Source organism: Sebastes umbrosus, chromosome 10 (assembly GCF_015220745.1).
Source record: "Sebastes umbrosus isolate fSebUmb1 chromosome 10, fSebUmb1.pri, whole genome shotgun sequence".
Classification (NCBI taxonomy): domain Eukaryota; kingdom Metazoa; phylum Chordata; class Actinopteri; order Perciformes; family Sebastidae; genus Sebastes; species Sebastes umbrosus.
Genome location: NC_051278.1, coordinates 11046179 through 11061240, shown reverse-complemented (window position 1 = coordinate 11061240; position 15062 = coordinate 11046179). Strand labels below are relative to the sequence as shown.

The 15062-nt window shown below is 40.0% G+C and overlaps 1 protein-coding gene across 2 annotated transcripts in view; it reads right to left on the bottom strand.

Moving 5' to 3' along the window:
* Nucleotides 1–3952, bottom strand: part of LOC119495999 (gamma-aminobutyric acid receptor subunit pi) — a 53892-nt gene extending 49940 nt beyond the window's left edge. For both annotated transcript variants that reach the window (XM_037782993.1, XM_037782994.1), the window contains exon 1: nucleotides 3714–3952. The gene's annotated coding sequence lies outside the window, so the exon portion shown is untranslated. The remainder of the gene's footprint in view (nucleotides 1–3713) is intronic.
* Nucleotides 3953–15062: the final 11110 nt, after the last annotated feature.

Sequence of the window (15062 nt, the reverse complement as noted above, 5' to 3'; positions counted from 1 at the left end):
AGGCTCTGAGTGACTTCTACTTCTCATCATCTCAGACAGGTCTCTAGTGTCCATCACTCTGCATTATTATTAGTATGAGTCAGCAGTGTTGCCGTTCAAACATACTGTATGGGGAGGAGATCTGCAGGCGTGCAATTACAGCAGTGGTGAGGATGATGAGGAGGAGGAATCAGAGGAGATGGAAAAGCCATAAAAATGGAAGTTATAATGTTGAAGTAGGGATTGTGTTTAAAGGAAGAGTTCCAAATTTGGGGAATTTCACCTTCTGGCCAAGAGTTAGATTAGAAGAACGTTACCTCCCTCATGTTCGTATGGTAAATACATTTATGAAGCTACAGCCAGGAGCAGGTTAGCTCAGCACAAAGACTGTAAACAGGGGAAACCGCTAGCCTGGCTCCGTCCAAAGGTCCACATAAAAAAGCTCACTAATTAACAACAGGTCTGAGATGTGAATCCAATGCTGAAGTGCCTTAAACTTGCATTCTTTCTAACAGCCAGCAGGGGGCGACTCCTCTGGTTGCAAAAAGGAGTCCGATTGTATAGAAGTCTATGAGAAAATGACCCTACTTCTCACTTGATTTATTACATCAGTAAACATTGTAAACATGAGTTTATGGTCTCAATCGCTAGTTTCAAGTCTTCTTCAATACACCATGATGTTCATTTAGTAAATTATGGTCCCATTCAGAGTCAAACAGACCATAAAGCAGGGGATGCTTTAGGGCATGGCTACCTTGTGATTGACAGGTCGCTACCACGGCGTTGTCCGTGTTTTCGTCTTACAACTTTAACCCTTTCACAGTGTGTTTTCAGTTCATGAAAGTTAATTGTAACATTTTGGTCGCCTAAAAATGTCTTATTCAGCGTTCGTTTGTACTTAGCTCCGCCCTCTCGTGTCACTTCTGGTTGCAAAAAACCAAGATGGCGACAGCCGAAATGCTGAACTCAAGGCTTCAAGACGGCAGTCCACAAACCAATGGGTGACGTCACGGTGACTATAAGTCTACGTCTTATATACAGTCTATGCTAATTAACCGTTATAGAGTTGCAATGAGGTATTTTGAGTGCCCTTGGTTCCAGAAGTGAAAATCCCATTCATTTTACATCACAGTTGAAGCACTTCCTCAGCTCTGGTGAACTTTGAAACTCTCCCCGTTTAACCATCAGGACAAGTTATTAACATATGTTAGAAAATATCAGATTCTTGATTAAAAAATCAAAAGGTACCTAAAAACTTCACGTGCACCGTGAGAGTGGTAGTTTCGGTGAGAAATATCCCATCGCCGAGCATACCCGAAAACAGCCCCTTTTCACAGCATCTTTGCATTTCATTGCAGGGGAAGCACAGGTGTTATTGATAACATTAATTATGACCCTGTTCCATTTAGACTGGCCAGGCTTCTGGTATTGTGCATGCTGCTCACTGGAATGACTGTAATACTAAATAGAATGGGACCATAACTCATTTTATCAATTACACCTGCAGTTTACCCTGCAATTACATGTCAAAATGGCTGCTGTGAAACGGGCATATTCATTTATGTGTGCTGCTAACGGCGAGCTGGAGCTACAGATTACACTGTTGAGACAACGATAACAAGCCACAGATAAAGTTAATTCACTTTTGGATTCGATCAATGTTGGATGAATTCCCAACGGCAACAACAATTCTCTATATGCCTCTGTATCTGGCTTTTTCTTCATAGCAACAACGGCCAAAGGCTCATGGGTATTGTAGTATTTAGAGCCGCCCACCACACCAAAATGATGGACAAAACTTGATTTATCCATAACATAAACCTAATCCAGGAGAGGATCATTGAGGATGTTGTTTCTGCTAGAAAGTGAATAAGTATATTGACCAATATGTCAAACTATTCCTCCAAGAAATTATGACAAATGAAAATACACTGGACTCATTCAATTCCCTACTCTGTGAGAGTGTAACTACTTGAGAGCTTCTGGTCCATCAAAACCACACCTCTGGGCTTTGGCCACATTTCACATGTAATCACATGTCATCCTTGAAAACAGAGAAGCCTGAGGGACACCAGTTGATCTAAAAGACACATCTGGACACTGTGACAGCTCGAGAACGGACAATACCAGGAGGACGTAGGCCATCAGATTATATTACCGATGACACATGACACTCTGTGCCACTGAGCCGAGGCGATATCCCATGAGACGAAAACCAGAGTGACGCAACCGCTGCCGCGATGCACCTGCGCTGCAAACAAACCTGGTGTAGTCTAAAATGTTGCTTTGAACTGATGAATAAAACAGAACCAAAAAGCGGGGTCATAAGGTCTGCACCTATAACGGATGTGCTCCAAATGAATCCCCAGCCGCCCATTCCGGTGACACAAGGCTACGAGACCACAGAAAGCAGTCGATAAGCAGGTAAAAGAAGCAAACAGAGAGGTAGAAAAATCAATACAGAGAGAGAGAAAACTGAAAACGAAGACAATGCTATCAAATGTCCAATAAGGCACAACCACTCCAGTACTTGAATTTTGTTGCTTCTACGTTGTCCATGTTGAGAGGGAAAGAAAATGCTCGGCCCCAGCTCTGGAGTTTTGATGATAACAGAGAGCCTTTTCCATATTATCTCTACTATTTATGTAAATCTCTCCCCTTCTTGTGTCGGCCGGCCTGCACTGCGAGAGCTAAATCTAAAAAGGCAGCTGGCACTTTATACCCAATGAGTGAACAGAAATCTGCACCAATTAAGTGTGCCTTTACAATCTGTGCTTATTTCCGCTGATTGCAGGCATTATCCTTGTGGTAAATATAGTTTGAGAAAATTAGAGGAGGACTCGGGGAAACTCATCACGATGGAGCATTAGCGTGGTTTTAATTAGTTTTTATCACAGTGGAATCATATATGCATGGCCGGGAGCATTCGTCTGTTGACTTGACAGCTTAAATGTGTTTATCTGATGCAGAGCCGCTGGGTAAAGATTGGCCAAAGTAGACATCACCATTGATAAGAACTATCTAATACTGGCTCGTAGATGTCTACAGGCTGTGTAGAGTTTAACCCTGATAAAAATCTGCATTTATGTCTCCCAGTAACACACACACAGCTATCTGCATCACGGCTCTGTATTACATTACATTCCTGACCTTCACCTTCATGTCACTGTCAACCTTGAAATCACCCCTGTGGCCAATTAAAGGTTTGCTTTGATGAGCAGCTGGATTAACTTGAATGTTGCCCCACATATCTCCAAAAAAGAAAAATGGCCCTAGGGAGAAAATCAATCAATGATTAAGTGGCTAAGCAAAGACTTGTTAACCTTCTAACCCTCATTCACATCAAGAAAGAGCCTCATCTATGCTCTGCTGCACCAACAGCTCACAGAATTAATTGAAAGCAGCAGATTTTAGGAGAGAGTGTGCTGTATGGACACACACACACACACACACATGTATTTGGCTGTTAGGTAACACCGAGAAATTGTTGACTACGCATGAAGATTTTTACATATTTTTGGGGATATTTTCCCATCACTCCATTCTTCAAAGTTTAAAATCGTGGGTGGACTTTTGCATCCAGCTCCGTTCAAAGGCGCGCTGGTGAGAATAAAAAAGACGCACCAAATGACAACAAACGCTCCAAAAATTTGAGGCGCAGCAAACACGAACATGTGCCATTTAAACCATTTAAACAAAAAAAAACATCCAGGGTAATAAAGTTCCAACTTTACCTGTAACTGACGATCGCTGTGAGCATGACATATAATGTCAGCGCATCCTGCAGATAAGAAGAGTCCTGTTCTGTGAGATTTTCCCCGTCAGATCGAAACCGTGACTTCCATCCAGGTTTTGTTAAAGACAAGCTACCTGCTGATCCGCGCACACATATGCCCGCGCAAACAACTGGTTGTGCTCCGTCAGCGGATTCCCATTAACCACTATGAGCTGGACGCGCCGCTGCGCAATGACGCACGGACTCGCAGCTGATTTGGAGTCTCCATAAGCTGCCCAAGATGAATGCACAGCATGACTGTCATGATGATGATGACGGTTGTGCATTGCAGTTCCATTACAGTATGAAAGGGGAAAAAAACGATGTTTTATGCCACAACTAAAAACAATGGAGGAGTTTATGTCTTTTCAACCCCTTGAAACAAAGCTGTCTTTTAAATCACAGCAATTCACATCTTTTAAAGGTCCCATATTATAAAAAAGTTTTTTTTTATTATAAAGAAGGCTTAAGTCCTATATAAATACTGTGAAAGTATCGAACGGCTCAATCCACAGAGAAACACACACAGCCCGTATTCAAAAACTCTGCGTTTGAAACAAGCTGTCAAGATTTCTGTCCATTTGTGATGTCACAAATATACAATACTTAGACGCTTTACAAAGTTTTAAATGTAAACATTCTATATGTGTCCTAGTTTATTTCCTGTTGCAGTGTATGTGAATGTCATCAGCTGACAGGAAGTACACATGGACCCAAGCTGTTGCCTAGCAACGCAATTCTGTTGCAATTCCATCAAAATGCGCTAAAACGGAGCGTTTCAGACAGAGGGTAAATACAGGTATATTCAGGTCGACAGTATGAGGAAAATAAAGGGTTTTTAGAACATTACAGCATGTAAACATGTTCTAGTAGAAACACAAAATACAAGTATGAACCTGAAAATGAGCATAATATGGGACCTTTAAGTCAAAGGCAAGGCTAGGCAAGGCAGCTTTATTTGTATAGCACATTTCAGCAACAGGGCAATTCAAAGTGCATTATATAAACATTCAACAACATTGCGACAAAGTGCAAAAGAACATTAAGACATAATTAAAACAGTTATAAAAACATAAAAACATTAAACATTAGAAAATAAAAACAAGCTAAAAATAAAAGCTAGGACAGAAGCTAAAGTAGAATATAACACACAAGAGTAAAAGCTCTAGTGCAGTATAAGATCATTATCTGGTTTAATAAAAGGCAGCAGCAGCAAACAGGACAGTTTTAAGTTTTGATTCAAAAGAACTCAGAGTTGGAGTTGGTCCTGCAGGTTTCTGGGAGCTTGTTCCAAATATTTGGTGTATGAAAACTGAACGCTGCTTCTTCTGCATGTTTAGTTGTGACTCTGGGGACACTAAGCAGACCTGATCCAGATGACCTGAGAGGTCTGGATGGTTCATAACATAGCAGAAGATCAGAAATATATTTTGGCCCTAAACCATTTAGTGCTTTGTAAACCAGCAGGAGTATTTTGAAATCAATTCTCTCAGAGAGACAGGGAGCCAGTGTAGAGACCTCAGAACTGGACTGATATGATCCACTTTCTTGGTCTTAGTGAGGACTCTAGCAGCAGCGTTTTGAAGCAGCTGCAGCTGTCTGATCGATTTTTTTGGAAGACCAAAGACGCCGTTACAGTAGTCAAGTCGGCTGAAGATAAATGCATGGACTAGTTTTTCCAAATCCTGCTGAGACATCAGTCCTTTAATTCTTGCTATATTCTTCAGGTGATAGAAGGCTGTCTTTGTAATTGTCTTAATATGGCTGTTAAAGAGATCATAATGGAGTAACTGAGTCTATATTGACACACTACACATGCAATATGTTGTCATGCCATCTCTATTTTGGTACTCTGAAGAAATCAAGTGACATTATTCCTTGTCAGTGCACATTTAACACTTCACAGCAGAGCTTGAAGCTATTATACTTTCTAATCAGCTTCACGGAGACAAACAATAGGTAAGTTGGTCTAAACATTCAGGAAAGGGATGCTCAGGGCTAGTCAGGATGGAGGACCTTGTGCCAAGGTGTTCTCCTCTGATGGATGGAGCTTGACAACCTTCCCTATAGGCCTCACCTCTTTTCCTCTGCGTGGGCGAACTGGGAACTCTTCCATCCAAAACACCCCAAGGGGCGCGAGGGGCGTTCAGTCAGGCAGCAGCTGATGCAATCTTATCCCGCATGTGTGCCATAAGTGTTGCCACTCAGTGCTATAGTGGGAGACCACCATTCAAGCAGGGGAGAGTTCAACCCATTCAGCTGAAGCATGCTTAAATAGAGAGAGAATCCCCTTTCGCCCATAGATGTATTAAGCTTACAACCTCCAGGGAGGCGGCTCTTGAGCTGACCCTGACCTCTGACCTCACTGTGGACGAACGAAACAAGAGGAGATTCCACAATAACCTTTCAGCATATTGTAATTCAAGTGCTCTGAGAGAAAACTAAACTTCTGCACCTCCTCATGGCTCTGTTTTCAGGCTTTAGAAAATCTAGCCCATTATGGGAGACTTTGGCCAATCACAGGTCATTTCAGAGAGAAACTAGGCAGAGCTGATCAAATATGAATCAATATTCTGTTACTGTAATGACCTCAAAATGTTTTCAGAAACATCTTGTAGTGTACTGTTTAGCTGTAAAATGAGAAAGTTTGCTCCGGCTGGTGAACGGTGTTTGGTATTTCCTCAACTGATCTCAACATGGCTGCCGGGAGTGACTGACAGCTGCTCAGAGACGGCAGGCTCCACCTCGGCTCAAGATTGGTTGTTTTCCTCCGGTCTGTGAAATCTTGCAGATGTCATTAGGAGCACCAAGGAACATCGGAGGACACAGAGGCACATGATTGTTTTCAGATTACCTGTCTCATGCACTACTGTCAGGATATAGTTACCGTTTTATAAAAATAACTTTTAATCATATTTGCTCCAATCTGCAGCTTTAACATTTCACTAAAATGGTGCATATTTACCACTTACATGTAATAGCCAACTATCTCTTAAGAAGTGTCTCCCAACTTGAGGGTTGGGGGCCTTAAAAAGGTCACAAGATAAATCTTAGTGGTCACAAATTGAGTAACAGGGTAGAAAAGCAGAAACAATATATTTCTGCAACAAAACTATGTATATTATCTTCAATTTTTTTTTCTTCTTGTGAATAACTTCACAATTTTGCCTCATCCGGCATCTATAAATTATTTAAATAAAATAACCTGAGAAGGGAAATTACTCTTTGCTAACTGTTCACCACTCGTACCCACATAAATAGTGATTACTTTGTTTTTAAGAGGTCACAAGCCAAAGAGTTAGAAACCATTGCCGTAGGATAATTTCAGATCATTTTGTTGTAGGAAGCATTAAATTAAGCATCATTAAATAGAAGAAAATAAAGCATGGTCATGTGAATATTGAGATCATTGTTATCGCTTAAAGGCCAGTCTATCCATTCATCCATGCCACCTATGAACAAAGAAGTAAAATTCTTCTCTTGTCTTGCCGTCCTTGTAATGTGTCACAGGCTTAATATCTTCAGAATATCCTTGAAAACCCAACAGGGGACCCTCCCCCTGTCATTCGTTATGCAGAGAGGAATGGACAGGTGAAAAGATGAGCCCGCTAACATGAAGGCCATCATGCTCTCAACCTTTTCCACCAACGACAGGTGATGAATCTCTCCCTCATATCTTTCCCTGTCACATTTGAATGCCGGTATTTCACCACGTCCACCTGAGCCCTCCTCATTCATCTGCTGCTGCTGCTGCCGCTGCTTTCACCGAACCATTTCACCCAGGGTTATATGGCCATGTGCATGTTTTATGCATGCTTTATGTGGGCTGTGTTCTCCGAGTTCCATCACTTAGACCTGGGCCACCGGATTAAAGGTGCACCCCGAAACCAAAGCTTTCATTCATTCGTCCAATGATCTCTTAAGGGGTTAAGTGTGTGATACAGTATTCATATTCAATGACTTACAAGCTTCTGTATATGCAGAGATGAAGATATTTCTCTGAATGTGGCAGTGAAGTTAGTCATTGGAGTATTCCAGCTGAAGCATTGCAGAGTGTCTCTGTCTTGTCCAATCATTTAACATTCGACCACAGAGCCAGTAGAGCTTGCTGGGGGATATTAGCATGGCCATGCATTATGCAACATTTCCACAACCACAATCTTTACATTTAAACAATTCATCTATTTAAAAAAGCGGTTTCAATCAGTGTCAAGGTGACCTTGCCCTCTCCCATCAAAGTGATGGATATCAGTGCAAAGCCTCAGAAATCACTCGTCTGCAATTTATTTCCCAAGCAGATGAGGGTTGGCTTTGCAGAGCTAGTTCCAGGTTTTCAACCATGGAAGCTATTGCCCTTGACTTGGAAAGGTGAAGATCTATATCTGGCAACAATGTCTGTACCATTGAAGCATCATTATTTCTCATATGACCATTATGAATTGGCCAAACATTTATCTTGGCCCTATATTTGCATTAATTCAGAACCCCGGACAGCAAACATTTCTCTATGAAGAACATCTTTAGATTCAAAATGTGTCAGAAGTAACTCTGAATTAATCAGCAAACGTCGGCTGCTGCTGTAAACACTGTCTCTTCACTTTGACGCTGAGTAATAAATCAAGCTCACAAACCCCGCCAGTTAGCCAGCTAATTAAGGAGCATGTGCAGCCTTGTTAAGCTGAGACAATTAAAGGAAATGTTAGTTTCTGTGTCTGTGCACTGCTAACAGGAGCTAACTGGCTAAATGTGGCAGCAGTGGTTGACCTAAAGAGGCAGAGAGGCTTTAAGGTGAGAGGGCAGTGACACCACCACTGTCATGAAAAGTGACATTATGAAACATTCTTTTTTAAAAAGGGGGCGTATTTGACCAAAAATTTTAAATTAAAATTCAGATTATGAAATTAAAAAAAATCCATAAAACTCTTTAAATAAATAAGAGTTTTAATAAATAAATAACATTTCATAATAATGAGTTGAGTTAGAATATTTTTTAATTATTTCAAATATAATTATTTCTTACATATATTTGACACAATGTAATCATGCGATTATTTATTTATTTAATATTGAACAATTTGTGGCTCCATACAGCTGTAGTCTTATACAGGGGCGTGTTCAATCAATGGAATCTGATTGGTTATCCCAAGAGTCTCCTTACCAGAGTCAGAAGGTGATAGGTAGTTTGACCAGCTGGACCAAAACCACTGCATAAAGTGGTTTGGAAAGTCAATCAAACGACTACAGACACAGAAAACAACGTCATTAGTTGTTGTTTTGTCTCTTTTATTCGGGGTATCTTGTTTCTACAGTATGTACTTACTAACGTTTTGTCAGACCCCTCTGCGTCATTTTTTGGTCGCAGTAAACACATGCTTAATGTTGTGAATTAAACAGAAACACTTGCTTAGGTTCAGGAAACAAAATCACTTTAATTAGGTTTAGGAAAAAACAACATGATTGAGCTTAAAATTACTGTTTGGAAAATGAAAATGACACTGAACGTTGTGAACACGCAACACAAATGAACAGCTGATTGTAATGTGAAAGTGAAACTTAATGGACGGGACACAAACAGCGGCCTCCTGGATGAAAGCCCTGTGTCGCTCAAGGGTGCCTTGTGCGTTTGTATCTAACGCCGGCGTCAGTGACAAAGCCTCAGTGTTTGGCGCCCTGTGCATGAGATTGGGCTGGCCTACATGTCTGTGTCCATGGGTCCATTGTTTTATAATCTGTCTATGGATCTGGCTGTTTTGGTGTTACAAATAGCAGCTATTTATTGATATTATTACATATTAGAATAAGGTCTTTTTTGGAATTAATTTATATTGTAAAACAACATATTTATTAATAATGTACAGTGTATTATTGCCAAGAACCAAGGCTTTAAACTTAAGTCGTACATTTCTAAACCTGCCCCTGGTCATATGGCTCTAATCACTATCACAATAGAAAAAAGTGTGCAGTTCACACAGTATGCAGCCTATTTAGAGGTGTTGCAATATTGATTATCTTTAATGGAGCAAGACCACAAATCCCTCATTTAGCTGTTGGTCACATCTGATAGAGTTATTGGTTGGATCCTCTAACTGGCAGCGAGGAAAAAATCACTACATCAAACTTTAACTATGTCCAATTCATCATGTGCCCACTGCTTGGCTTGTACAAATAAATATTGACTAAAAGCAGCAGTGAAGATGTTCTCCATGCAAACCCTCAGATAGATTTTTATAAATGCAATAAGAAATGAAACATCTGGATACAGATTGGTAGATTTTAGACATCGCCTCTCGCAGACGTGAGCTTTTTCATCCTTATACGTTCTTGAAAAGTTGGAAACCTCCCGATATCAAAGCGCCGTTATGTCTGGCTTCACAGGAGCTCCTGTGCTCCCTCATTAGACAGATGCCGCTGCCAAAGGGGACCGTGGTATCTGGGGTAAACTGTTAGTGACGTCCCTGCTTCCCTTTCACAGGAACAGATGTCAGAGGAAGCCAGGGCTGCCTTGTCATTACACCTGAGGTTTCCATCCTTTCATTCATCTTGTGTTGTTCATATTACATTGTTTTTGTGTCTAGCGTTCGCCGACACTGTCTGGCGCTGTGATGACTGGAATCACAGGGCAGAGTGTCACAATACAGCCGTGCTAGGCTGATGAATAAATCAAAACATGTTGCAATGGTGTGTCATTAGCTGGGAAAGTAATTACAGAGCTGAAAAATATGTGTCACTTTCCAGCTAAATAATGTTGTATAATAATATCATTTATTTTGCGTAGCTAGAAGGGATCTTGGGTCATTAAAAGTACGTGCTTTCTTATTTTGTTTTTAAAGAAATTAATTTTAAACATACTGTAAGAAGGTGATATTTTTCTGTAAAAGTCACTCAAAGACTATTTAACCGTTGGTGAAGCAGGTAGAAAACACACCAAGCATAATTGGTTCCCACAACACATTTTCCTGTTTTCGTCCCCTTCCCCCTTCCCGTGACATCCTTTATCTCTCACTCCCCTTTGTAAATATTTTCCCCATTTGATCCCTCGTTCTATCTTTGTTTTTTCTCTCCGTCATTCTCTGCCTTTGTTTTACTCGTATTTGCCCACATATACACAGGAAAAGCTTGCTTATTGGGCCGAAAGAGAATCCAATATTCAGACTGGCAAGCGTCAAAAATAAGGATTTGCTACTAATAGACACATCTACATGGAGAAAAGGAAAAACTTTCTTTTATCTTTTAAAAATGACATCCTATTTGTATCTAATTTCCTCTCAGAATAGCCTCCAGGTTGCATCACCTGTCAGTCCGTCAGCTTATTAATTTGATAGACTGGATTTCATCTTCGCATCAAAATTGCAGCAAATATAAAATCCATCAAGTCATAACAATACAGTTTGACTCACAAAGAATTCAAACCTTGCAGAGATGGAGCTAAACAAAACGCTATAAAAAGATGAGAACAAACATTACACCTACAATGGAATCGTGCTGAAGTTATAGTACTAAAATGTGCTATGTGAGTCATCCAAGTCCACTGGAGACCATACCACCTTCAGTTTGTTTTTCTCTGCTCCGAAATATTGTAGAAACATTTGGTTCACCCGAAGCTGCTCGGTTGCAACTGACCCAGAGCTCCAAAAAAAAGTCACAAGGGCTCACAAGTAGTTTGAGGGGTAGTGACTTGTTGTTGTCCCTCCAGATTGGAGATTTTGTGAGAGCAAATGTAATTCCAGTTGATGCCACCCCATTTGAGGATTATGGTCTTTTCTGGGCTCTTCGTCTCTGGTGTTTAAGAATGCATTGAAAATAGCTGAGCCTTATCTTTCGCTCAGGCTGTGGTTTGCCCCATGTTTTCCTTTTCCTGCTGTCTGATCAATTTAAACCAGCAACACCTGTGTTTTCTTAAAAGAGATGTGCATTTTCTGATGCCAAAAACAAGCCCGATTAATGTTGTAAATTCTGCCCTTAAAGAAATAGTTCAACATTTTTTTTCATTTTTTTTGCCAAGTTAGAGGAGAAGATCAGTACCACTTTCCTGTCGGTGTGTTAAGTACTGAACTAGAGCCAGGAGGCGATTAGCATAGCTTAGCATAAAGACCAGAGGCAGGGGGGGTAATAGCAAACAACAGCTGGATGCAGTGACTTCTAGGAGTTTTGTCATTACTATGAAGCATCCAGAGGAAGTGCTAAACTTTACTGTTGTTGTACACTCTCTGATAGAATCATTTTTGGCCAGAGCATGCAGCAACAAAACAGCTCTAAAAACCCACAGACACAGTTAGCAACTCAAGTGAATATAGTGGAGCATTTAGCAGATTAAGATTCAGATGTTTCCCCTCAGGAGTTGGTCGGAGGAGACCAAAAACAGAGCTAAAAGACAGTAAATACGTAACTTGCATTTGCCAGGTTGCAGAAACACAACACCGTGTGTAAAAAAGCAACTGTTTGCCAGTTCACTATATCAACTTATAAGGTGATGATATGTCCAACGTAACCTCATACAACTGTACGTATGATATCTTACAAAAAGTTATTCCTCATTTTTTGTGCGTTTTCCCACGAATGTCCAGCGACACGTGGCGTGCGTGTTAATTTCCACCAATTACATGCATAGTCTTTTCAAAATAAATATTTAATTTAAAGGAAACAACTGAGCAGTGGTTCACAAAACTACTTAGTTAGGTTTCGGAAAAGATCAAGGTTAGGTTAAAAAATAATTTTGAAAGTGACATAACTTAAGGGAGTTATGTGACAAATAAATCAATGTTGACTTCTGGTTTCACTCGGGCTACGAACACCAGTCTCCTGGGTGACAGTCTGGTGTTTCTTGACCCACCCATCCACCCATCCATCCTGACCTCCTGCCTACATGGCATTCTGGTTCATGATTACGTGGATTACATACGAATTGATTTTGTGGGGTACATAAGAATTACAGTGTATTACTATTCATATTTATACAAACAGTGTATGATATGTAAATGTCATGTTCACTGTCCCCCCCCAAAAAAAAAAATAAAAAAAATAAAATAACAATCATTACTTCACTTAGAATAATCACATTATAATGCACTATAATAGTGATTAAAATATATTATAAAATGATTGTAACGTATTACATCTATGGGAATTATAATACACTATGATCCTTGCAAAAAAAAGTAAATGAAAGTATTATGATACTTGACCTTATGAGTCATTATAGAATTCTTTATAATGTGTTATGATTATTGTTTTTTTTTATAATGCATTATACGTTTTTTTTTTATAATGCATTATACACATGGGCATCATAGAAATTGCTACCAAAATCAGTTATTGCAGGTTTAACAAACCTCGACATGTGAGAGTAGTATCAATCTTCTCATCTAACTCTCAGCAAGAAAACAAAGGGATAGTGAGTTTTGAAATCCAAATATTCACATACTACACTGCAAATAAGAATACAGTGCAGTTGTATTTGAAGAACAGCACATTGGATTTGTGTTTGCTGCAGCCAGATGGATGGAAGGATGGTGAGGTGGGTAAAAAGATCATCTTGGAAAGACTTGAATATCTCAGGTTGCATCCTGTCAAGGCTTCCTTCAGCAATATCTCTACCAGCTCTTGCATGAAAACAATGGGATATGCAGTGTATGCAAGACAAAACTAATTATACTGAGCTTTCATGGTGTAGATTTGACATATTACCTTTAGTACGCATTTCATAAGCTGATGAAAAATTGCAGTTGGAGTGGTTTATTGTTAGTTTGGTGATTTTCTGAATACCACATATTAACATGCACATTAACATTCAGTTTCCAGTTTAGTAGAACCATATTAGCAAGTGCTCTCCCAATGTGCTTGTTTTGTTTGACAAATAGACCAATTAAACACTAAAATATACTGAGGCAAATGTACAATTTACTGTTGGTCCATGCAGAGTATGCTTTGTTTCCATGGTAACATGCTGAATATACTGCGTGTTGATGTCTGCAGGGATATCGATGAATAGCTTATGAAGAGGCTTTAGAACAACATAGCCCAACTCTGACATTAAAGTGAGAGTTCAGATTTTTGTATGAGGTACTTATTCATAGTCAGTGTATTATCAACAGTACATGACAGTCGGCATGCCGCCAGTTTGGAGAAGCAGACAGGAGTTACTAAACGGAACCAAAACAATGGGTTATCACTATCAGTTATAAGCTATATTGAGAATATTTTCACCGTCAGACAGCCCTTTCTGATGGGGGAATGAGGAAATGAAGAGGTCATCTATGCTCTCCTCAAAGCCACCAGACTCCATTGATAAAAACAGTAATTTTACCTTGCAGGACACGGAAGTTGCTGGTCTTCCGCTGCCACGATTGGTTAGTTTGTTTGTTTTATTGTGTCATTTTGTAGAATCTGAACTAACCCTTTAAAACACCAAAGTGAGAGAGGTTATAGAGGTAAATTTACTGTTTTTGTCAATGGAGTCTGGTGGCTTTGAAGAGAGCATAGATGGATATACAGAAAAGGTAAAGGGGAACATTTTCTAAGTTAGGGCTGCCCCCTCTTAGACGATTAGTCGACTAATTGCCCGTTTTGGTCTTAGTCGACTAAGATTTCTTTAGTTGATTGGTCATTTTTTTATGCTTTTTTCATGCTAAATGACTTATTTCTAAGAAACTTATCAGCACATCTCTGGAAAGCAAGATTTAAAGTGGTGCTTTTGTGTGATTCTTTGTGGAGGAACTCAGTTTCACAGATCTTAAGTATTAGTCGAAAAAACTGTTTGAGTGTTAGTCGACTAAGAATTTCTTTGGTTGAGGACAGCCCTATTATAAATATAGCGTGCAGTTAAACTAATATTGATTCTTTTAGATGGCTAAAATACGTTTTGCTGCCGGCCCCGTCCACAGCAGTACATTGCTTTGCTCCTGTGCGGTAACTCCTGTCTGCTTCTCCAAACTGGAGGCGTGCCGACCGTCATCTACTGTAAGTAATACACTGACTATGGATAAGTACTTCATATTAACCCCACTTCAAAACACCCAAACTATCCCTCTAAACAGATTGCAGCTCTGACAAATCACTCTGAAGGATGAGCCAGCTTCAGTTCCACAGCTCAGTTTCATTTTGCTGTTTCCTGGACTATTGTTTGAGCAGCATTTCCATTTGAGCAAATTTGGGCTCGGCAGCATTTCCGTGACAGAGTGGAACAGTTTGGCACCTCTTTGTATGTATATTTATTTCCTCCCCATCTGTCTCTTTTCTCAAATTTTCTTTCTCCCTCTCACACACGCTCCCTCTCTCTGAATATCGACAAAAAAAAGTTTGAAAACTAGAT